Here is a 25,888-nt window from a genome sequence, read left to right on the forward strand (position 1 = left end):
GCATCCACCTGGGCTGTGCCTCCCCTGCTAGTGCTGCCCCCATCAGAGCAGCCTTTCTGCTCCCCTGTCCCCAGAGGCCCAGGAGATTGCAAGATGCTGACGGGGGGTGCTGTGGTGGGGGCCTCAGCCTGCTTCATCTCTGTCCCACGAAGCCTGGGGAACACAGAGCTGAGCCCTGCAGTGCCCGGCACATGCTCCATTATGTCCACAGAACGTTCCACCTGGCTGTGACCTTTAGGAAGGCATCCATCTGGCCATTTGCAAAGTGGGTAAGTGACCCTGGGGCTTTGTTGGGATTGCCCTGATTAACTCAGTGGGCTACAGATCTGTTTTTATTTACTTATTTGTAAACTTGGAAGATTTGGGAGCAAATTCTTTTTGAACTAGCCATCCAACTTTGGAGAAACAATTTATGGATGAAAAGCACAGGTGGGTTTTGGTAAAAGCAAAGTAGCATGCTGAGCTCTCTTTTTAAAGGCATTTTAATAACAGAGAAACTGAAAGGGATGTTACAGCAAAAGCATGCACTTATTGTTCATAATTTCAAATTATTAATATTTATGTTCACATTAAAAATTGCAACAAGTAAGACACTGTAGAGGATGCCAGAAACCCTGTGGCCTCTCTGCTCCAAGAGGCAGTGACCGTGGTGAGTGCTGTGTGACTTTCTTGTCCATTTATGTACATTTCAAATTCATGCACAACCTTGAGCATGTTGGGGTCTTTATTAATCTTTCCTGTAAGCCCTGCAGCTTGTTTTTCCCTGACACGAGGTCGTCTGGATGCAGCCAGGTGCATCAGGTGTCCTGATCAAACCCCTCCTGGCGCACATGCTGGTGTCTGCACCTGTCCTGTCTCCAGCTGCGCTCGGGAATCACACTGTACCCCTCCTCCTGCACATGTGGGATCCTTTCTCTGTGTAGACACAGATTGCTGGATCTCGAGGTTGGCCTGTTGTCATGGTCACTCACCAGCCTGGTGTCCAGGGTAGACTTATCTGTGCAGGAGCCGAGGAGCCACCTGCCTGTTTCCTCTGGCTCCCTTGAGGGGTTCTCACCCCCATGCTGAGATGAGGCCACCCAGGGCTCTGTTCCCCTGACTGATTAGGGCATTGTGACCTGCGTGGCTCCCTGTGGGAAAATGTGACCTTCCTGCTCTTAATTTCCAGTTGCCCTCTGCATGAGCAGAAGGAGCCCACAGTGCCCCCACCCCCCGACTCCTGTGTTTGCCTCATTCATTGCACGTTAATCTCTGACCTTACTGTCAAGCAGGGCAGGGCACGATGCACCCACCAGACGGACAATGTAATGTGGCTGCCATCCCTAGCTTTGCCGATTCCTCAGAAGGTTCTGGAAAATCGAACCAGATGGGGTCAGAGACGACCCATCTTATGTCCTTTGATGGAACTATTCATGGGGCTTGATTCTCTCAACCCCAGGGCTCCAAGGTCCCTGCTTTGCCCCTGCCTGCCTGGGGAAGGGCCGTGGTTAACCGTGAAACTGCCCTGTAGCTGCTGGCACTGACTCGAGGTCACGAGGTCCAGCAGCATCTCCTAGATTGTCACTGCCCGCTCTGCTCTGTGGGCGGGTCAGCCGTGGTAAAGCACAGCGGGTGGAGGGCCAGGTGTCCTGGGGCAGGTTCCTGTTGGGCCCGCTCGCAGCCTGCCTAGTGCCGTTGAGACTGCTGTGGAGGAATCACCAGGCTACAGGAAGGAGCCTCGGATACTCCTGCTTGTGGGAGATCCGGGTCTTCAAGGTCCTCTTGACCGTACACGATGCCCACCTCATAGGCTCACTTCAGGACCCAAGCTGAGATGGTTTGACAAAAGCCAGGAAAGAGAACCAGAGACTGTGACTGTTCCCCTGAGGGGCCAGGGGCCCAGTGTCCTCAAAATCCTCCCACATCCTCAGGGATGCTGGCGGGCTCCCCTGTGACTGCCCTCTCCCCTCTCCTGGGGAGTTCATGAACCTGGAAGGGGACACTTCTGTCTCCCTGTCCTGGCCACATAGTGCCCACCTTTCCCGTGACAGCCACAGTGCCAGTGGAAAGGGAAGTCCAGCCCTAAGGAAATCTGAACTCACTGCCAAGGCCCGAGCCAGCATTCCACACAGGCAGCTCCACCCGGCCTCGGCCCCTCTGCTTTGTCTCTGAGCCTGAGAGCACGCAGAGCCCCTCCCGGGGAGCTGCCACAGGTGTCCAGCAACAGCTGTCCCACTCTTGATGGGGGCCAGGATGATGCCGCAGCCCCCCTGGGTCAGGCTGAGGCCCTGCCTCCTGCATGCGCTGGGTCCCAGGGAGGATGCCAGGGCCTGTGGGGGAAAATGAGCTCCCACTAAAAGGGGAGGTGCAGGCTGCGAAGTCTAGGCCTCCCCCTACCCCAACCTCAGACAGCCAGAGATTGTCCTTTCCACAGAGGGAGTGCAATTCCTGTAACCCCAGGAGTGAGTCACAGTTGGCTGAGAAAAAACCCTCCAAGCTATCCAGTCCTTGAGTGCAGCCCTGCTGGCTCCAGAACGGCTGCCTTGGCTGGCCTCACTCGGCTCCTGCAAGAGTTGGCTCGGCCCCCTCTCTGCTTGCCCGCAGCCTGGCATGCTCATCATCTGCCCATGCCTTGGTAAGCGAGGGCTGAGCTGCCATCTGCAGGTGGGAGGCCTGAGGCTGAAGGCACAGGTGGTGCTGCCCACACAGCAGCGGCATCAGAATCACCTGCAGGGCTTCTGCGCCACGATCAGTAGCTCCCAAACTGCCCTGACCACCCCGGGGCCTTTTCCAGTTACTGACATCAGCTTCCCACACAGACATGGGCTATAACTGGTATCAGATGGGGCCTGCGCCGCGGGGATTTACAACTCTTCCCGGGTGAGTCTAACCTGCGGCAGGGTTGGGAACCGCTGACCCAGCAGTGTGAGGCAGCAGGTTCCCAGGTGACGCTGACGCTGCTGGTTGATGCCACACTCTGAGAACCGCTGCACCGGAGCTCTGGCTGAGGCTGAGTTTTGGTGCAGGATGTGGGCATTGTTGTTGTAGACCTGAGGATCGGCAGGTCTGGGTTTTTTGCTGTAGGAACAGCTGCTAAAAATAAGCGAGAATACTACATGTTGACGGAGCGTTGGCCTGTGTCTGACCAGGCTTCAGGAATGGGTGCTCCGGGGACCTTGCCTGGGGAGCTATGGGCTCCTGGAGCTCAGGGTCAGAGGTCTAGAGGTCTGAACTTGAGAGACCAACCCTGTGCTTTAGAGCCAACAGCCACCATAGTGGGTGGAGCTGGTGGGGGGTGTCAGCCTCCAGCCTGAGGCCACTGCTGTCTTGTCCCTGCTGTGGCTTCTGTCACCACCTAGTGACTTCATCTCAGTTCAGCCTACTGAGTTGGCATCCCTTTGAAATAGTACAAAGCAGAACAGTTATTCATTAACGCTGTAGATCATTCACTTACGAGAGACTCACGGAATGTCCACCCTGTGCTGGGCGCTGTGTTTGATAGGCAGGGAGTGTGGGCTGGGTACAGCTGTCCCTGCTACCTGGGACACCCTGGAGGGTGGTGACAGTCCTGCAGCTGAAGACAGGGACCACAGTGTCACAGGCCTGGCTATGGCCTGTTCCGGCCTGTATGGACACCAGGGCACTCCTGCCCATCAGGGCCGTGGCCACCCTGGTCTCACCTCCCTGACGGGCCCTGGGCCCCGGTGCTGCCACTGCCCCTCCCCCTCCCCAGATGTAGCAAGAAAAGCCTTCAGGATGATGCAGATGCACATCTGGGAGGGAGAAAAACATGAATGTCCAAGTGAGATGTTTTCATGGAGGCCTCTTGGAGATTTCCTGGAAGGCTCCATGTTGCTGACAGAAGAGGTAGGTGGGAAGAACTTCTGTAAACAGGAAGCGAAAAAGAGCAAAACCGACCACTGAAATGCCAACGTCAAACGGAGGAGGGGCAGCCCCAAGCTGACAGACCCTTCCTGACTGCAGAGAGGGTCTGGTCCTGAGGGGAGGGGAGAGGAGGACAGGGAAGGCGGGCGGAACATGGGAACATGGCTGTGCAGAACCTTCTGCGTGGCCCTGCCTCCCTTCTGCCTTCCCCCTGGACCCGAGGTGAGGATTTGGAGGGGGCTACAAGTACAGTCAGAGGCTGAGTCTCCCCACAGCCAGGCCTACAGTCCTCCCCAGGTTCAGCTGCAGGTGGACAGAGCAGAATTTTAGCCTCATTTGTCACCAGATCTCCCTCCCAGCCCTGGCCGTGTTTGGGCTTAGGAATTCCTAGAAAACCTGAGGAGTTGGTAAAGCAGGTTCCTGCTGTGTTCAATTCAGGATCCTCATCAAGGCTCACCAGGCTGGGTTCTGCTGGAGAATGGCTCTGTCGTTTCTGGGAGATTCACTTAACTCTCTGCTTCACACACTTGTACCTCAAAGCCCTTTGCTTGGACAGGGTCAGGCTGGGCACCTCCTGCCAGCCAGAGGGCACTGGTGCAGTCTTATCTGTGGAACCAATTGTCAGAGGTGTTTGAACCAGAGTGACTCCATCTTGCGCAGGGGCTGGGTGAAATAAGGCTGAGTCCTGCTGGGCTGCATCCCCAGGAGGTTAGGCATTCCAAGTCACAGATGGGCTAGAAGATCAGGCACAAGTTACAGGTCACAAAGACCTTGCTAATAAAACAGGTTGCAGTAAAGAAGCCGGTCAAAACCTGCCAAATCCAAGATGGCGACCAAAGTGACCTCTGGTCATCCTCACTGCTTGTTATACACTAATTATAATGCATTTGCTACTAAAAGACACTCCCACCAGCACCCTGACAGTTTGCAAATGCCATGGCAACATCAGGAGGTTACCCTATATTGTCTGAAAAGGCAGAGGAACCTTCCAGGAATTGCCCACCCCTTTCCCAGAAAGCTCATGAGTAATTCACCCCTTGTTTAGCATATAATCAAGAAATAACCCTAAAAATAGTCAACCAGCAGCCCTCAGCGCTACTCTGCCTGTGGAGTCGCCATTCTTTCTATTCCTTTGCTTTCTTCATAAACTTGCTTTCATTTTATGGGTTTACCTTGAATCCTTTCTTACAAGAGATCCAGAACTCTCTTGGGGTCTAGATTGGGACCCCTTTCTGGTAACACAATGGGTGACATGTGGTTGTTCCTCTTGGCTTCTCACAAAGTGAGGTTGGAGTTTTGGGATTCCAGTTCTACACCTTGACCATGTAATCTTTTTCTTGAAGAATGGCTCCATAGAGGAATATTCTGTCTGCCCCAGACTCACTCTGATTGCACTGAGGCAGCGAGTCCCCTGGGGGAATAAGAACGTAATCGCTTTGCAAAAATTGTATCAGTGAGAAAATTGTGGCAGTGCGGGGGATCTGATCTAGTCAATCCCCCTCTTGCCTTTAGCCTTCAATTATTTCTACGCTTAAGCTAAGCGAATTTGGGGAAACATTTAGTTTATAGTTTAAGTGATAATCAGCCTTTCCCCCAAACTCAACTGCCTTTGTAAAGTTTGTGAGAGACCACCTGGCTGGGAGGATAGAGCAGGCTGAATTGTTCTAAGGTGTAGACATAAACCACTGCCAGCCATTATTCCAGAAGTCACAAGACATGGAACTCCCCAATTGCACCTGCAGATAACATTACTATTGTAGAATGTAAGATTGGCCTTTTCAGATACCTTTCAGGTTTTTTGCATACCCGATGACTGATGGCTCCGTCTGATCCTGCCAGCTGCTCCTGTGGCCCCACCTGGAAGCGACTCAGTCAGCAGGACGATCATTTCCCATGCTCCTGTGATTGCACCCCCAGCCAATAGGCAGCAAGCACACGTTGCCCCAAAGCCACCCCACCCCTTCCCCCAAACTAGAAGAACCCACTGGGTGGTTCCAAGAAGCTCTCCTCATGGGGACTGAGCCCTCTGGCTCGGCCGAGTCACACTATGACCCACAGGCTACATCTAATCCACGGGTCTTCATTATTCCGCCTACCCATTTTTTATTCATTGCTAACATTAACATTTGAGAGATTTCACTGCAAAGCTAGATTTATAGGTTCATTTGAAGACCGGGGCAGTAAGCCGCCCCTGGGCCACATCAGGATGATGGGCTGGAGCTGAGGGGCAGTGCCGCACTCTGGAGAGGACACGTGCCCTCCGACTTACTGCAGTCTCCACCACTCCCTGTGGTCACTTTGTTCTGTCTGGTAGCATCACCCTTTTTTCTCTGTCCAACTCGCAAGATTCATTATGTGTAATCACCTTGACCCGGTAAGCGTGTGTTTTGTCTCATGAGGCAGTCTGTTCTACCCCAGTGTCAGAGGCGTTCGAACCAGAGCGACTCCATCTTGAGTGAGGGCTGGAAAATGAGGCTGGGACTTTCTGGGATGTGTTTCCAGAAAGTTAGGCATTCCTGGCTTCTAGATATTTACAGTTAAGGGAACAAATTAATGTTTACTAAACAGACCCAGCGTGGGAGTGTGCAGACATTCTGCAATCTGGAAAGCAAAGGCATTCCTAGTTTTGTTTTAAAGATGATAATATCAATCCTTGCAAAATATAGTAAGTAAGAAAATTAGGCCGGGCGCAGTGGCTCAAGCCTGTAATCCCAGCACTTTGGGAGGCCGAGACGGGCGGATCACGAGGTCAGGAGATCCAGACCATCCTGGCTAACCCGGTGAAACCCCGTCTCTACTAAAAAATACAAAAAACTAGCCGGGCGAGGTGGCGGCGCCTGTAGTCCCAGCTACTCGGGAGGCTGAGGCAGGAGAATGGCGTTAACCCGGGAGACGGAGCTTGCAGTGAGCTGAGATCCGGCCACTGCACCCCAGCCTGGGTGACAGAGCAAGACTCTGACTCAAAAAAAAAAAAAAAAAAAAGAAAGAAAATTAATCCTTTATCACAGACCCTTGTAACAGAGCCCATCTCCCCATATATACAAGCACTGTACCTAGGGTGGTCGCCTGCCTTTCTTATTTTTGGGAATGCCCTACTCTGTCTACGGAGTAGCTGTACTTTCACTACTTTACTTTCTTAATAAACTTGCTTTTGCTTTGCACTGCAGACTCACCCTAAATTCTTTCTTGTGTGAGATCCAAGAACCCTCTCTTGGGGTCTGGATCGGGACCCCTTTCCTGTAACACCGGCAGTTGAAATTTTAGCAGTTGATTGACATTAGCCACATAAGTGGTTATTGATGCTGTCCACATAAACAGCCTTGTTCTATTTGCATGGGAATTACACAGTGAAGAGAAGTGTTTCTAACCCTGCGGATGCTTTTGAGTCAAGCAAGATCTTTACCATTAGGCCATTACAACCCCTATATCCCCCACTATAAGAGATGAGATTTAAAATTAGTTGGTACAAATTGAGCCAAGATTACATTTGTTATCTGACATTTGTTAGATTTGACATTTGTTAAGGAAAAAATGTTGATATTAAAAACAGATGTGGGCCAGGCACAGTGGCTCAGGCCTGTAATCCCAGCACTTTGGGAGGCCAAGGCAGGTGGATCACTTGAGGTCAGGAGTTCAAGACTAGCCTTCCCAATATGGCGAAAGCTCGTTTCTAATAAACACAAAAACTGAGTGTGGTGGCATGCACCTGTAATCCCAGCTACTTGGGAGGTTGAGGCAGGAGAATCACTTGAACCTGGGAGGTGGAGGCTGAAGTAAGCAGAGATCATGCCACCACACTCCAGCCTGGGTGACAGAGCAAGACTGTCCCCCCACCCCCGCCAAAAAAAAAAAACACAAAAAACAAAAAATCCATGAATTCATCAAGGTTGCAGGATACAAGATTAGTATACACAATCAATTGTCTTTCTATACACTTGCAATATGAAATAAAAAATGAGTTTAAGAAAATAATTTCATTTACAATAGCATCAAAAAGAATAAAATACTTAGACATGAATTTAACAACAAACAAGTATAAAATATATAATTTGAAGACTACAGAATGTTGTTTAGAAAAACTTAAGAACTAGATAAGTGAAAAAGCATCTCATGTTATTGAATCAGATCTGCACATTCTGCACAATTCCTATCATTATCCCAGCTGACTTCTCTGTAGAAACTGACAAGCTGATTCCAAAATTCATTCAGGATTGCAAGGGATGCCGGATAATAATTATCTTGAAAAGGGAGAATGAAGTAGAACAGCCCACAACTTCGCTTTCAAAACTTACCGTAAAGCAGTGGTAATCAAGACAGGGTGGTACTGGCACAAGGATAGACATCAAGATGAATGGAATAAAATTGAGACTCCAGAAATAAAATCATATATCTGGGGCCAATTGATTTCCCATAACGATGTCAAGACCACTCAATGGGGTAAGAATTGTTCTTTCAACATAGGGTGCTGGGACCACTGGATTTCCACATGCCATGGAATGTAGCTGGACTCTACCACCCACCATACCCAAAAGTTAACTCAAAGTGGATCAAAGACCTACCTGTCACAGCTAAAACTATAAAACCTCTTAGAGGAAAATACTACTGACCTTGGATTTGGCCAAAAATTCTTAGATAAGGATTAAAGCCATGAGCAACAACAAAAATCAGCAACAAAAGAAAAAAATAGACAAATTGGATTTCATCAAAATGACAAACCTTCGTGCCTCAAAGAATACCAGCAAGAAAGTGGAGGGCCAGGCATGGTGGCTCATGCCTGTAATCACAGCACTTTGGGAGGCCAAGGCAGAAGGATTGCTTGAGGCCAGGAGTTCAAGACCAGCCTGGACAACATGGTGAGACCCTGTCTTTATATTTAGAAAAGAAAATTATATATATATATGTGTGTGTATATATATGTGTATATATAGTGTGTATATATACGTGTGTATATATGTGTGTGTGTGTGTATATATTTGCAAATCCTGCCATAGAACTCTTTTGACTCAATAAGTCAAATAATCCACTTACAAAATGGGCAAAGGATATGCATAGTCATTTCTCCAAGGAAAATATGGACAGTGACACATTAAATACACAATAAGCACATGAAGAAAAATTGGCACCGTTAGTCATCAGGGAAATGCACATCAAAACCACAGTAACATGCCACTTTACACACACTAAAATGCCTATGATAAAAAGTCAGATAATAATGTTTCCGAGGATGTGGAGAAATCCGAATCCTCATCACCACTGGTGGGGGTGGAAGACGGTGCAGCCACGTTGGAGAACAGTTTGGCAGTTCCTCAAATGGTTAAACATAGAGTCACCACACCACACAGCAACTCCACTCCTAGTTACATACCCAAGAAGAAGCAAAACATAATGTGCACAGAAAAACTTGGACACCAACCTTCAGGGCAGCTTTATTCATAACAGTCAAAAGCTGGGAACAACCCACACCTCCATCAAATAACAAATGGTTTAACAAAATGTAGCACAGGAGCCCCTCCTTATTTGAGGTTTTGCTGTCTGAGGTTTTGGTTACTCATGGTCAATCACAGTCCAAAAATATTAAATAGAAAATTTCAGAAATAAACAAGTCATCACACCATTATGAGTAGCGTGACCAACTCTCACCATGCCACCGGGATGAGAATCACCTCTCTGCCCAGCGTGCCCATGCTGTATGCTCCGTCTGCCCACTGGCCACTTAGTAGCTGCCTTGGTCATCAGATTTACTGTCTTGGCGTCACTGGACTGTGTCTTCAGTGCTTGTGTTTAAGGAAACCTGATTTTACTTAATGAACAGCCAGAAGCGCAAGGCTAGTGGTGTCGGCAATTTGCACATGTCCAAGAAAGCCATAAAGTGCTTCCTTTAAGTAAAAAGGTGAAAGTTCTGTACTTAATGAGGAAAGAAAAACAATCACATAATGAGGTTGCCAGGATCTACAGTAAGAATGAATCTTCTTTCCGTGACATTGTGAACAGTACATTGTTATAATTGTCCTATTAGTGGTTATTGTTGTTAATCTCTTACCTCATCTAATTTATAAATTAAACTTTATCATAGCTATGTATGTATAGGAAAAAAGCAGTGTATATAAGGTTCAGTACTATCCATGGTTTCAGGCATCCACTGGGGGGTCTTGGAACTTATCCCCTGCAGATAAAGGGGGAAGATTGTATATGCAAACAATGAAATATTATCCGACCATAAAAAAAGGACATAGTGGCTCATGCCTGTGATCTCAACACTTTGGGAGACTGAGGCAGGAGGATTGCTTGAGGCCAGGAGTTTGAGACCAGCCTGGGCAACACAGCAAGACCCCATCTCTACAAAAAAATAATAATAATAAAAATTAGCCAGGCATGGTGGTGTGTGTCTGTAGTCCCAGCTACTCAGGAGGCTAGGGTGGGAAGATCACTTGAGTCCAGGAGGTTGAGGCTGCAGTGATCTGTGATTATACTACTGCACTCCAGCCTGGGTGACACAGTGAGACCCTGTCTCTATTAATAAAAAAAGGTAATGAAATACTGGGGGCCAAACACTTCTGAACAGAGATCCCTGGAATTATTAACCTCCATGCTTCTCAGTTTGGGGTCCCTCTGCTCTGGCATCACATTCCAGAGGGTGAGTGGCCAGCCTGAGTCACACGTCCACCGCCTGGCTGCAGGCAGGGGTTGCCATGATGGACAGTTTCTGGGTGTGTCCAGGAGAGGAAGGTCACTTCTCCCAAAGCAAAGTCAGGAGGAGTGGACGGGAGAGAGCAAAAGGAGCAGAGGGCCAGGGCCGGAGCCCCTTACAGAAATCCTTCAATGAATTTCTGGGGAACTTCCAGAGAGGCCGACTGCTGGCTGATTCAGTCTTTGCCCTGCAAGAGACAAAAGAGTGAGATGCCAGCTGGGATCCCTTCCAGAAAGGGGCTCAGGAGTTCATTCCAAAGACAAATAAATGAAGGGCGACTTCTCAAGCTGTGCACTAGGCCTCATTGCCTTGTGAATGGGATTATATGTGAGAATCCCAGTGTGTTGGCTGAACTCCAGGGCATCTGGGGGCACATTTTGCAGAGGAGGGCCAGCCTCCCTCACAGGGCACCCCACCTCGGACTCAAGGGAGCATCTGAGAAGTTCCTGGATGCGCCGTGGAATGGACAGGGCGTGCGCCGGCCTCATGTTCTCCTCTGGGAACTTCTCAGGCTCCGGTGTGACACCTCCCGTGAGAATTCCTGACAGTGCTGATTTTGATTCAGGAGCTCTGAGTGGAGCTCAGAGTGCTATACTTCTATCAATCATCCCGGTGATGATGATGCTGCCTGTCCAAGCCCACAATGGGGAGCAAGGTCCTGCTGTGTGCTGGCAGCAGGAGGGGAGGCAAGTCTGTGGCATATCTGGGTATCCATAACCCCAGCTGGTGGCCCCAGAGGACTGGGAGAGCATCTTTCCTCCAGAACCCTGTGCCTAAATCCCAGGGAAGGGCTCTGATTGGTCCTGTTCTTCCAGAGCCCTGTGTCTACATCCTAGGGAAGGGCTCTCGTTGGTCCTGTTCTTCCAGACCTCTGTGTCTAAATCCCAGGGAAGAACTCTGATTGGTCCTGTTCTCCTAGAGCCCTGTGTCTAAATCCCAGGGAAAGGCTCCGATTGGTCCCATTCTCCCAGATTTCTGTGTCTAAGTCCCAGGGAAGGGCTCTCATTGGTCCTGTTCTCCCAGACTTCTGTGTCTAAATCCTGGGGAAGGCTCTGACTGGTGCTGTTTGAGTGGTGTGCCTTAGGGTAAACCTCTGTGGCAAAAGAGAAAGAATGATAGTGATGGTTGGTTCTCACCAGAGCCTCTGGGGTGAGGAGAGCCTGCTTCCCAAAGGAAAGGGTCAGCTTGTCCTAAAAGATACAGGGCCAGGGGGTGCTAGGCCAACAGATGAGCTGTGCATATTTGATATCTGCTTTTAAGGAGCAAACAAAACACACTTTAGTGACCCCAAAGAATATTTCAAGAAACTGAGGCCAATAAACCTCAGGGATATTGTGGGTTTAGTTCCAGACCACTACAGTAAAGCGAATACTGCAATAAAGCAAGTCACATGAATATTTTGTTTTCTCAGTGCATATGAAAATTACATTTACAAGATACTGTAGACTGTTAAGTGTGCAATAGCACTATGTCTTAAAAAAATGCACGTACCTTAATTAAAAATACTTTATTCCTAGAAAATGCTAAGGTTCATCTGAACCTTCTACGAGTCCTAATCTTTTTGCTGGTGGAGGGTCTTGCCTCAGTGTGAATGTCTGCTGACTGATCAGAGAGCTGATTGCTCAGGGTTAGGCTGGCTGTGGCAATGTCTTAAAATAAGACAACAATGAAGTTTTCCACATCGCTTGACTCTTCCTTTCAAGAAAGATTTCTCTGTAGCAAGTGATGCTGTTTGATAGCATTTTACCCACAGTAGAACTTCTTGCAAAATTAGGGTCAATCCACTCAAACCGTGCCACTGCCTAACAACTGAGTCTATGAAATATTCTAAATCCTTTATTGTCATTTTAACAATGCTCACAGCATCTTCACCAGGAGTAGATTTCATCTCGAGAGACCAGTTTCTTTGCTCATTCATAAGAAGCAACTCCGGATCTGTTCATGTTTTCTCATGAGACTGCAGTGATTCAGTCCCATTTTCAGGCTCCACTTCTAGTTCTAGTTTTCTTGCTATTTCAGCTACATCTGCGGTGACTTTCTCCATAAAGTCTTGAGTCCCTCAAAGTCAACCATGAGGGCTGGAATCAACTTTTTCCAAACTCCTGTTAATGTTGTTGTTTTGACCTCCTCCCATGAATTGTGACTGTTCTTAATGGCACGTGGGGTGGTGAATCCTCTCCAGAGCTTTTCAATGCACTTTGTCCAGGTTCTTCAGAGGAATCACTATTGATGTCTATGGCAGTTATAGTCTTACAAAATGTATTTCCTTTTTTTTTTTGTTTTTGAGATAGGGTCTCATTCTGTTGCCCAGGTGGGAGTGCAGTGGTGTGTAATCATGGTTCACTGCAGCCTCGACCTCCTAGGCTCAAACCATGCTCTCACCTCAGTCTCCCAAGTAGCTGGGACCACAAGAACATGCCTGTGAATAGCAAGGCCTGGTGTCTTTCTCATGCCTGGCTAATTTTTAATTTTTTTTAATAGAGATGGGGGTCTTCCTGTGTTGCCCAGGCTGGTGTATTTCTTAAATAAGACTTGAAAGTAAAAAAATTACTCCTTGATTCATGGGCTGCAAAACGGATGTTGTGTTTACAGGCATGAATCTTCTTGTACGTCTCTATCGGAGCTCTTGGGAGGACAAGGTGCATTGTCAATGAGCAGTAGTATTTTGAAAAAAATCTTTTCTTCTGAGCAGTAGATCTCAACAGTGGGCTTAAAATATTGAATAAACCATGCTGTAAACAGGTGTGCTGTCATCCAGGCTTTGTTGTTCCATTTACAGAGCACAGGAAGAGTAGACTTAGCATAGTTCTTCAGGGCCCTGGGATTTGGGGAATGGTAAATGGCCATTGGCTTCAACTTAAAGTCACCAGCTGGGTTAGCCCCTAACGAGCTGAGTCAGCCTGTCCTTTGATGCTTTGAAGCCAGGCATTGACTTCTGTTCCCCAGCTGTGAAAGTCCTAGATGGCATCTTCTTCTAATGCCTGTTAGAAGACTGTTTTGTCTACACTGAAAATCTGTTGTTTAGTGCCGCCACCATCAATGGCCTTAACTAGATCATCTGGATAACTTACTGCAGCTTCTCTATCAGCACTCATTGCTTCACTTTGCACTTTTATCTTATGAAGATGGTGTCTTTCCTTAAAACCTCATAAACCAACCTCTGTTAGTTTCCAGCTTTTCTTCTGCAGCTCCCTCACCTCTCTCAACCTTCACAGAATTGAAGAGAGTTAGGGCCTTGCTCTGGATTGGGCTTTGGCTTAAAGGAATGCTGTGGCTGGTTTGATCTTCTATTCAGACCACTAAACCCTTCTCCATATCAGCAAAAAGAAAAGCCTTTTTGCGTTCTTATTCATGTTTTACTGGAGAAGCACTTTTAATTTCCTTCAAGAACTTTTCCTTTGCATTCACAGCTTGGCTAGCTGTTCGGTGTGAGAGGCCTGGCTTTTGGCCTATCTCGACTATCCACATGCCTTCCTCCCTCAGCTTAATCATATCTAGTTTTTGATTTAAGGTGAGAGATGTGCGACTGTTCCTTTCACTTGAACACTTAGAGGCCATTGTAGGGTTATTAATTGGCCTAATTTCAATACTGTTGTGTCACAGGGAATAGCAAGGTCTGAGGAGAGGAGAGGGATGGGAGAATTGTGTCACAGATTGAAGTCTCTGCCATGCCCAGTCTGTTCTCATCAGCTGTCTGAAGTTGCTTCCCTGCACTATGTGCTCAGACGGTTGGGGAAGAGAGAGTGAGCAAGGAAGGAGCTTCCTTACAGATCTGTGGGCTGGAATTTGCTTACATCGTTTTGTTGTTGCTTCCTTAGCCCAAACCCAGCACTGGACCAGACCTAGCTGCAAGGAATGCTGGGAACTGTAGTCTCTCCAAGGAATGCTGGGACCAGGACCGACTCCTGGTCAGGGGTTGCAAACCCACCTGCCCTCTGAGACCAGACAGGGAACACAGAGCTGTGAAGTGGCTGGGTACAGGAGGGGGCACAGGGGGAGTGAGGGCAATGCTTGACCTACCTGAAAGCATGGACATAAGAAAGGATTGAGGCACTACTGCGTGCAGGCAAAGCTGTTTGAGAGCTGGACCCCGCCCCCAGCAGGCTGCTGACCAGGCCTGCTTCTGTCAGTGATGCTCCGGTTTCCAAACCCCACAGCTTAAATACCCGTGCATAAAGGAGACATTTCGTGAACTGTGGCACTCACGAAGGTGATGGGGACAGCAGCCTCTTAGGGCGTTGTTTAAATCCAGGTGATTGTTTTCTTGGTGGAAAGCCCCGTAAAGGGGGTCCCTCTAAACAAGGCCTGGGAAAGCAGTGGTTCTTCTAGGAAAGGGCCCCACCTCATGGGCTTCCTCCCATTCCCCTGCCCTCTGGTACCCTGGCACCTCCCCGGCCACGCCCATTGATCACAGTTATTGGGGCTGACTGGAGCACAGCCCTGGGCAGCTTAGGTGCATGGAAAAGGGGCGGGGCTATGTGGCTATTGAGCTCTGGAGGGGCGTGGGTGGTGCATGGCTCAAGCTGGAGCTTCCTGGGGCAAGTAGATTAATGCAGTGAGGCTGAAGGGCTTCAGTTTGTGTTAGAATTCCCAGAAAAAAACGCTGTGGGGATGCAGAGGGATCGGGCCTGATGTTCCTTTCTCCACGACCAGCTCTGCACGGGGCCTTCTGTGTGGCATCCTCTGGCCCCCCTTTGAGATATAGAGCACACATGCACACAGAGATGCACACACGTGCACACATGCACACACAGATGCATACATACTGACACACAGATACACACACATGCACACACAGATGCACACAGCTGCATACGCAGATGCACACATGCACATGTGCACACACGGGTGCATACATACACACAGATGCACACACATGCACACACATGCACACACAGGTGTGCACACGCACACAGATACACACAGATGCACGCATATATGCACATACATCACACAATTCACAAGCAGCAGTGAATTCAGCTGATTGAGCTGGGAGCCTCCATGGAGGTCACCTCATCCTGGTCTCTGTGGTCAGGTGCACCGGTTTCTTGTAGCTTGTCAGACAGAATCACAAGGCAGTGACCTGTCATTCCAGTCCAGCCTGGACCTGCTGAATTTGGCCTGTTTAGGAAGAACCTGGACCAGAGGTCAACACTTTCCATGTGATTTCTCCAGCTGAGCAGTAAGGCTCGGCACCCTGGGCTCTATTCCTTCTTGACAGCCCTTGGCTAGGTCTGAAGACTTCATGTCACCAAAACAGCCCTGGTAGGAGACTGAGCTTGTGGTCCCCAACACAAGCTCCATTTGTAAATGGATCGCTGGCTGGTTCTGTGAATCATGCAACCTCCATCTATCTCTCTGTCGCTTTCTCTTAATTAATTTCATCAGGAGCCCAGGAACTGCATCTTTCACTCCAACTGGGTTGGAACTGGCTATGAGCCAAAGTCAGGTAGTCTGCAGGCAGCTGGGCTCCCTCAACCTTCAGTTTTTAATTAAAGAGTTGGAGGTTCACCCAGAGTACGACGAAGCCTCGCTGCAGGGAGGCCCTGGAAGAGAGTGGCTTTTCCCCGTAGATTTCACCCTGGCCTTAATCCAGCCTTCAATCAATCTGAAGTTGGTGGGAGTGGTGCCAAATGGTCACCTTCCCCTGATTTTCTGTCAGATGTGAGGCCCTGTCAAGAATGTGCAGTGAGCAGGGGTGAATGACAAATACCCTCCTTCCTCCAGAAGCCCACGAGGAAGCCAGGAGTGGAGTTAAGGATAAGCATATGAGAATTTAAATACCAGTACAGCAGACATGCGTCCCAGATCACAGAACATGGACATGGAAGAAAGGGATTTGTTTTGTTTTTCTTTTTGTGATGCTGGCTGATTTCTTTTAGGAGCTCATGTTTAATTGGAAGGTGGAATTAATCACGGTCAATTTGGATCCCACCTTCAACTGAGGCCACATCTTAGTTCCAGGAGGCTTCATTGCACAGTGCCAGTGAATGGGAGAGGCATCAGTCGGAATAGGCTGTGCGGTGCTGCAGTGACACAGCCCCCAGCCGCTCACTGGCTTAAAACCGTTTTTCCCCTTGCGCACACTTCATGTCTTTCATGTGGATTCAGGAGTGATACGGTCTGGCTATGTCCCCACCCAAATCTCATCTTGAATTGCAGCTCCCATAATTCCCACGTGTTGTGGGAGGGACCCGGTGGGAGGTCACTGAATCACGGGGGCCGTTTCCCCCAGACGGTTCCTGTGGGAGTGAACGAGTCTCACGGACTCTGATGGTTTTATGAGGGGAAACCCCTTTCCCTGGGTTCTCATTCTCTCTTGTCTGCCGCCATGTAAGACGTGCCTTTCACCTTCTGCCGTGATTGTGAGGCCTCCCCAGCCATCTGGTGCTGTGAGTTCGTTAAACCTCTTTTTCTTCAGAAATTGCCCAGTCTCAGGTATATCTTTATCAACAGTGTGAAAATGGACTAATACAAGGAGGCTCCACTCATTATATGAAAACCCCAGTGAAGAAAGCACAGGCTGATCCCTCTGAAAAGTTTCTGTGTTTAATGGAGGGAGAAAGCTTAAACTCCAAGAAGCATATTTTCAGTAAAATGGGACCAGGATCCCCAAATTTTATACCCAGCCCTGTTAGGCATCTCACAGTTCAGACACTGGTAGTAAAGAAAAGTGGGTGTGGATTTGAGTTGGGTAACATCAGAAAATGTTATGATGTGAAATAGCATCATACATCAAACGTCTTAGTTTACATATACCTGGCCACCCATCCATCCTCATGAGGAATGCACTCATTGTTTTTCCACAGTGACACCATGGATGCCCAGAGAGGTTCGGCCATGTTCTGAGACTGCACAGCTGGCCTGGGTGGCCCTAGGAATAGAACTGGGTGTCATCTGGCCCCAAAACCCAGGCTCTTCCCACTTGCTATCTTCTCCATCCTGCTACCCCTCCCCTCATCCTCTTACCTGGGAACTTTTTCATCTTAAAACCCCCCACACACTCACTCACCCACACTTTGTGGCTCCTGTAGCTTTCTTCAGAGAAAGCAGACAGTGGGGCCCACCTTGTTCTTAGGCAGACCCTCTGGTCCCTGCCCATGGCCCAGCCTCACTGGACACAGAGGGAGATGCAGGGAAAGAAATGTCAGAGGAACTTCTGGTGTTGCCTTTGGGATCTGATGGAATATGGCAGCTATGAATGCAGAAGAGCCTCCGAGTCTTCATCACTTGCCTAGTGATGGGCATTTGGACAGTTCTGCTATTTTGCTGCTACCATCAAGGCCACAGAGAATACTTTTATACCTGAGTTATTGTGCACATGTGGAAGCCTCTCTGGTGAAAAATTTCCTAGCAGAGCACCTGGTCCTTAGTGAGTTCTTGATAAATATGGACAAATTTATCTAAATCCACTGGTGATTAGCAGGTTCACACAGGTAGTTACTTATTTTAGATGTATCTATTGGATTCTCCTCATTCTTATCTGTCATCCTCCTCAGCCACATCATCACCATCACCATCATCATCACTACCACCAACATCACCACTATCATCATCACCATTATCATCATTAGATCATCACCATCATCATCACCACCACCATCATCACCATTATCACCACCATCATCATTATCACCATTGTCACCACCACTATCATCATCCTATCATGATAATCATCACTGACATCACCACCACCATCAGCATCATCACTTTTATCATCACCAGCATCACCACCATCATCATTATCACCATTGTCACCACCACCATCATCATTACCATCATCACTGTCACTACCATCATCATCACTACCATCACCATCATCATCACCACCATCACCATCATCACCACCATCACCATCATCATTATCACCATCGTCACCACCACTATCATTACCATCAATCACCACCACTATCGTCCTCCTCACTATCATGATAATCATCACCACCATCATCATCATTATCACCACTGTTACCACCACCATCATCATTACTATCACCACCACCACCATCATCACCACCATCACCATCATCACCACCATCATCATTACCATCATCACCATCACCATCATCATTACCATCATCACTCACTACCATCATCATCACCACCACCATCATCACCACCATCATCACCACCATCATCATTATCACCGTTGTTACCACCACCATCATCATTACCATCATCACCACCATCACCATCATCACCATTGTCACCACCACTATCGTCATCCTCACTATCATGATAATCATCACCAACATCACCACCACCATCAGCATGAGCACCATCATCACCAGCATCATCCTTATTACCATCATCACCACCACCATCATCATTACCATCATCACCATCACTACCATCATCATCACCACCACCATCATCACCACCATCATCATTATCACCGTTGTTACCACCACCATCATCATCACCATCATCACCAGCATCATCCTTATTACCATCATCACCACCATACTCATCATCCTATTATGATCATCACCAACATCACCATTACTACCATCATCACCATCACCACCATCACCCTCACCCTCACCATCACCACCATCATTTTTATAGCTATTACCATTATCATTATCACATTCACAATGAACATCTATTGGACACTTTAATTTAGAGGATGCTAAGTTAAGAACTTTGCATGCATCATCTTATTTAATCTTTCCAATAATCACTTGTTGAATGAATCAAATCATCAAACCACCAGACATCAATAGGGACCTTAAGAGTTATTTATCTTAGGCTGGGCGTGGTGGCTCACGCCATCAATCCCAGCACTTTGGGAGGCCGAGGCGGGTGGATCACGAGGTCAGGAGATGGAGACTATTCTGGCTAACATGGTGAAACCCCATCTCTACTAAAAATAGAAAAAATTAGCCAGGCATGGTGGTGGGCACCTGTAGTCCCAGCTACTCGGGAGGCTGAGGCAGGAGAATTGTATGAACCCGGGAGGCGGAGCTTGCAGTGAGCCAAGATTGCACCACCCCCCCCCCGCCGGGAGGGGAGAGAAAAATTTTCTCTCAAAAAAAAAAAAAAAAAGAGTTATTTATCTTAAATACTGTATCTGTGATAAAACTTTTCCTCCTCCTCCATCATCCTCCCACTAGCATTCATTGAGTTCATATTGTGAACCAAGAATGATAGGTAACTTATTTTGTTTTCTCAATAATGATTTGCAGTAAGGACTGTTGTCATTCCATTTTATAAATGAGGCAGCTAAATCTCAGAGAGGTAAACTCACTCATCCCAACATCACCCAGCTATGGAGTGTTAGAGCCTGGATTTGAACCAGAGAGTCTTGCCTCACAGTCTGGGATCAAATAGGATCATGTCACTGCCTCCTGAACACACAGGCCACTAACATTCTGGCCTGGCCATTCATCCTTACAAAGATTATCTTTCAGTGTGTCTGCAGACCCCGAATTAGGAGGATAGTAGGGAAAATTCATGGTCATGAAATCCTGGTATGAAAGAATGTTCTTTTCCATCTTTACCTTTAATCTCTGTGGCTAGAGCTTGGGAAATGTGTATGGGCTGCGCACATTTTCTGATCTGGCACTAAGTTGGCTTATTACGCAGACAACTCAGGTTTTAGCTCCAGACATTTTAGCATCTTGCCAGGAATCTCTGCATTTCATTTTCCTCTTTATTACAATTCCATATTTTAAATCAAGGTAGGACTTGAGAGGGCCTAAAATTTTCCTTGCTACACAGGATGGATGGTGTTTTAGACAGAGAGAACAGAATAAATTCCTGGAAAAGATGGAGACAAAAAAATAAGCCACATGTGAGCAGCTCAGGGTGGTTTCTCTGATCATTCTCATGTTCACAGTGGTGAGACCTGCAGCTGTAGTCTGCGAGCATGTGGTCCTGTTCCATGCCTGTCTTCTATGCCCTGATGGTCTGGAGGTCCTGTACTCAGTCTCCAGAGAGGGTCAAGCTTAGAGACTCTGCAGGACTCGAACCCATTAGAGTCCCTCGTTAAGTAGAGGCTTAATGTCTGTACTCGTCAAGAATGGGTGCTGGCTGACTCCCACGGTCTGCTTTGCTCCGCAGAGGGAGACCTCTGTGCTCTCAGGGGTTATTTGCAGTATTTCCAGAGCCTGTCACTGGTGCCAGGCTGCATGTGTGAAATCCTGGAGTGTGTTCACAATGGACTTCAGGGGCCGGGTTATCCAAGAACAGGGCCTCAGGGGCATCAGCATCCTCCTGATGAGGCAAACTTGCAGGCTCAGCTCTTTGCACCTGTCCAGGTACCTGCTCTGCACCTGAAACCAGTTTCCTCACACTGCACCATGGCTGCAGCCATAGGTCCACTCCAGACCCTGTGCTGGGACTCCTGAGCCTTCCACTGGCCATCAAGTTGGAGAAGTTATTTATCAAGTTATTTACTAATGATTTCCTGAGATGGGGTGACACCAGTTCATTGAACTGACAGGCACTCATTAATCATGCTGCTGTTAAAACAATAAAATTGAAAATGTTTTCATGTCAAGCAGTTAGAAAAGTTGCCACATTTTTGAAAAACAGGACGGCAACCATAAAACACTTGTACCCTGGAAGGCAATAAGCAAGATGACATTTTACTGTGTTATGCTGCTGGTATTTAGGTACCATTTCCCCTCTGTTCCCTAGACTTTCTGTAATGTAGTTGTTCCATTCAACAATTAAAGCAAGCACATTTTTCAGGCCAGGAAAGCTCCAGGAAGCTTCTTTTCCAGGTAACTAAATCTGATACTAAAGAGGTCGCCTGAAGCTGACTCTGCCACCAGAAGCCCCTGGAGAACTCCAGCTTTGAGGCCTCCAGGTCCTGGAGCCAGGAGCAACCTTCCTGTCTCCTCACTTTCCTCCTGCCGCCTGGAGGGGCCAGGCTGAGGCTTCTGCCAGGGTGAGTTCCCTTGGGTTGGCAGGACCCTTGGTCAGGGGTGGCAACTAGAGCTGCACGGCCTGGCCGTGCTCAGTTGGTTTCTTCGGCTCCCCTCTTTATTCCAGGAATCCAAGATGTGCAATTTCCTCACTGGAAGCTGCTTTTCTGGAGCATCCTCCTGGGGGAGAGGCTCTGTGGTTAGAGAAAGGAGCTGGTCCTTTGCCATCTCTCCACCTCACTCCTGGCCTTCCTTGACAGGAGGAGCAGAGAGCAGAGGCTCAGGGTGGCAGCACCACACACAGACCTTGTGGACGATGCCCCACTTCCAAAGCAGCCAGGAGTGTGTTTTCAGATTTAGAATCAGATTCATGAGGGGTCGGCCTCAAAGTTCATAATGGTGTGGGGAAGCGGGCAGGGCTGTGTTTCCGTGTGTGTGCCAAGTCAAGCTCCCCCAGCACCTGTGGTGGGAAACGCCACCTTCCTATGCCCTTGAGAGTCATGAGACACGTCAGCCCATAAACAAGCTACACAGTGTTCTCTGGCGGAGAAAGTGGCCCCCCGTGGTTAGGCCCAGTCCATAAACACCTCCAAGCTACACGGTGTTCTCTGGAAGAGAAAGTGGCCCCTGTGGTTAGGCCAGAGTTCCCAGAGCCGTTTTTAAATGTGGAGCCTTTTCTTGGGGGTGATCCAGATCAAGTTTGGAAAACTTTATTCTTAATACTAGAGCTTTCTTCCAACTCCCAATCCTCAAACAGACTCTTACATGGCATTGCAAAGTATCAGGCAGATTTATTTGGTTTTAATTCAATCTGAAGTGGCAGAAACAAAACACAAAGCAGCTTTTGCAAAAACTATAATTTACTGGCTCATATAACAAAAATATCCGAAGAGATGGCCTCAGCGATGGCTAGATCTAGGGGCTCAAGTGACAGTATTAAGATGTTGTCTTGTTCCATCTCACAGATCTGATTTCTCATTTGTGCCTTGGCTGTCCCCAGTGATACCAAGATAGCTGCCTGGATCTGAGTCTCACTAATACAGCTGTCCCTCAGTATCCTCAGGCGATTGGTTCCAGGAGCCCCCAAGGATGCCAGAATCCATGGATGTTCAAGTCCCTTATATAAATGGCATAGTATCAGCATAGAATGCACACACATCCTCGTGGCATAGGATCTGCATAGAATGCACACACATCCTCCTGGCATAGGATATGCATAGAATACACACACATCCTCCTGTATACTTTAAATCATCTCCAGATTATGTATAGTACCTAATACAATGTAAATGCTATGTCAATAGTTATTACACTGTAGTTTAAAAAATTGTGATTTTTATTGTTGTATTAATTTTTTTTCTTTTTTGAAAATTTTCTGCCTGTGGTTGGTTGAATCCACAGATGCAGACTCTTGCAGACACAGAAGGCCAACTGTATTTGCATCTTCCTAGAAAGCCCGGAATTCTTCTTTTTTGACAGTTTCAATGAAATTCAGGACAGAGTCTCACTGGTCCACCCAAGCCTCCATGTCTGTCCCTGAGTCTATCTCTGGTAAGGACTTTGATGATGCAGTTAGCCAGGTGTGAGTCACATGACCATCTTAGATCCAGGAAAATGATCAGTCCTGCTAAACACATAGAATGATGAGATGGGTGGCTCACCAAGGAAAATGAGGCTCAGCTGTAGGAGAAGGGGGACTGCATGCGGTTCCAGCCACACCAACAGACGCTCGTTTTTCAAGTTCCAGATAATCTTGTCTTCTCCAACCTCCTCCTCATGTCTTTAGACCAGCTGGTTTCCCTCCTCCATCACTGCAGAGCCACACCTGGCCCAGGTCGTTCATTGTCATGCACATTATCCCTTGTGTTGTGTGGGGCTGTGTCTTTCTTATCTATCTGATTAGATTCTAAGCTCTTTGGAGAGCCGTATCTTATTTCACATTTGCTCTGTGCACATAGTGTATTAGCTCTTAGTGTCTATATCTATCAAGTGTTAAGTTCATTCTCAACACAGAATGAGAAAAAAGGAGAATGATTGAAAGGCAACTTGAAACAAACCAACATAATTTTCTGTTCTGTTTTTTTACAGATTCTCATCTTTCAGTCTGTATCATTTCAATGTCATCTGCTACAGAGAGGCAATTAGATAAGGAAACAGGAGTTTTCTGAGCACCCCCACCCCTTGATGGCCGTGACTTCCACGGGTAAGGTCACATCAGGGTCTGAATGTTCATGACCTTGGTCCAGTGCATTGTTCACGTGTGGGAGTGGGGGTGGCGTATAAGGCTGGTTTTTCCCGGGCCCTGGACAATAAGGACTAGAAGGATTGAGAAACAACTCCAGCTCTGCTCTTCCCAGAAACAGATGTGGTCACACATGGAGCCCAATATCATGACCCTGTAGCCCTTTTTTGGGTAGTCAGCACAGTGCCTAGTACAAAAAAGCTGCCCAGTAAATCACAGTCGTGTGAATATATGAATGCACAAATGATATGGTCTCTTGTGCACCAGGCAGGTGGTTACTGTTACTTGGTTAGGAGGGGAGGGAATCTATGGGGTCTGGGGTCTGTACTTGGTTAGAAGGGAAGGGAATCTCTGGGGTCTGAGGTCTGTGCTGCCATTTTGAAACTGCAGCTGATAGGGCCATAGTTGAATCAGGAAGGGAATGAGAAGGTGGGGGTAAGGGCAGGTCAGGTGTTCAAGCTCTTGAAAGATTACTTCCCTTCCTTTTTGGAAAATTAAGAAAAGCTTTAGCTCTAATGTCTTTAGGAAGCTGCTGCTGGTTTCAGCCAAGCTGAGGAACCATTGAGTGGAAACGTGAAAGGACTCATTGAGAGTGCTTGAGACGAGAAAGGAAGTTGGGCATTTTCACAGCTTCAGGATGAGAAAACGTTTCAGCTGAATAATGAAACTGGGAGAAATCTAGTCTTTTCTGCGTTGGTGCAGGTTGCCTGAAGGCGAAGCATTTACAGAAGGCAGCGTCTGAGTGCGCACTGAAACAAGTGTGGTTACGCAGACCACTGTTCTGGCCTGTTCTTTTCATTCTGGATGCTGTTAGAAGTTGAGGGACTAATTATGAGAAGAATGTTCTCCTCAAACACAGCTCGACAGCATTTGTTCCCTTTTATCCCATCTGGAGCGTGGGGATGCTGGGCTCACCCACAGTCCTGAGTCCCAGGGTCTGACTCTAATATAAGCCTTTCCCCACACTCAGCATGAAAGCCAGGCAGCACCAGCTGGGTTCAGGAAGCTCACTGGGTTTCTGAACAGGATAGAGTATCCATCAGAAGCCCCTCGTTGACTTAAAATTCTGCATGAAATGCTGGAAAGCACAATCTCTCTCATTGCAGAAGCATCCCATTCTCTAGAGAGCCTGGTTTGAATTGCACGTTTGCAGACGTACCGTTCAGACTTGCAGTGCATTTTCCTTTTCAATGGTGCATCCTCAGATGAGAGGTTTCTTCTCTCCTGCTCTGGGTGTCTTACAGGTGCTGTCATCTGTTCGGAGGCACTTAGTGACTCCTGGTCTGGGAGGTGTCATGGGAGGAATGCGGGCAGAGAGGCAGCCGTGCCCATGAGTGCTCCTGGCAGCCACTTGAGCTTTCTGGGCCTCAGCTTCCTCATCTGCAGGATAGAGTGGTCACAGCGCCCACTTTGGGGGCAGCAGGGGATGAGGTGAGATGATGCAGCACCCAGGGTTGAAGTGACATGGACAGGCCCGCTGCTCAGTGAGCGATCACTGGGGGAATAAACTAAGGCAGCCCTGTGGAGACACCACCTCATGTGCTAGTGAGGACTGCGCCACACACCTGTCCAGAGCCCAGGCACCTGGAAGCTATTCCCAGATCCAGGGAGATGAGATGTCCTTAGGGAACCCCAGGCTCTTGGCAGTTCTGATGCTCTGGAAATGAAATTGTAAGGAGCTGGCATTCTTGCCTGAGTTCCGGGAGTCACATCCCATCAACTCTTGCTGGTTAATTTCACTTCAAACTAAATCTGCCATCCATCCTCCCCCAGTTCCGGAAACCTCTTTCAGAGTATCTGAGAAGCTCCCCTCACTGGAGCCACAAAATCCCATCTTCACATGCAGTTTTGTCCCGGCGTGTTTGATGGGGCTGAATCGCTGGCCACGGCCTCGCAGGAAGCCCTCCTGGAGTGGAGACAGTTGTTAAAGGGCCTGAATAAATCTGTCCTTGGACAACTATTAGATTATTTCTGGCGGACGGTAGTTACATCCAGAGAATTTGAAGTGGTGACGGTTATGTGTTTGCATACAAATCTATGATAAGGCAACTCTGGACCAATTCTGCCACATATACACGGACATTCATTAGGAGGCAAACACAGAATGACCCATATCAAACTCTTCTGTAAGCCCAGGAAGATCCTGATCTCCTTCTTTAAACCTGACCCAGCGTCACCCTGCCGGAAGGGTTTACTAGAGGAAGGAAAAGGGAAGTCCTG

The 25,888-nt window shown here is 48.0% G+C and overlaps 1 long non-coding RNA gene across 1 annotated transcript; it reads left to right on the forward strand.

The window, feature by feature from the left end:
* Positions 1–211: 211 nt before the first annotated feature.
* LOC105525477 lies at positions 212–25,628 on the forward strand. The gene is made up of 4 exons (XR_001003925.1): positions 212–269; positions 23,515–23,629; positions 24,775–24,823; positions 25,442–25,628. It is a non-coding gene; the product is annotated as an uncharacterized LOC105525477 (long non-coding RNA).
* The last annotated feature ends 260 nt before the right edge of the window (positions 25,629–25,888 follow it).

The sequence above is a fragment of the Colobus angolensis genome, unplaced genomic scaffold (genome assembly GCF_000951035.1).
Source record: "Colobus angolensis palliatus isolate OR3802 unplaced genomic scaffold, Cang.pa_1.0 Scaffold115, whole genome shotgun sequence".
NCBI classification, from domain to species: domain Eukaryota; kingdom Metazoa; phylum Chordata; class Mammalia; order Primates; family Cercopithecidae; genus Colobus; species Colobus angolensis.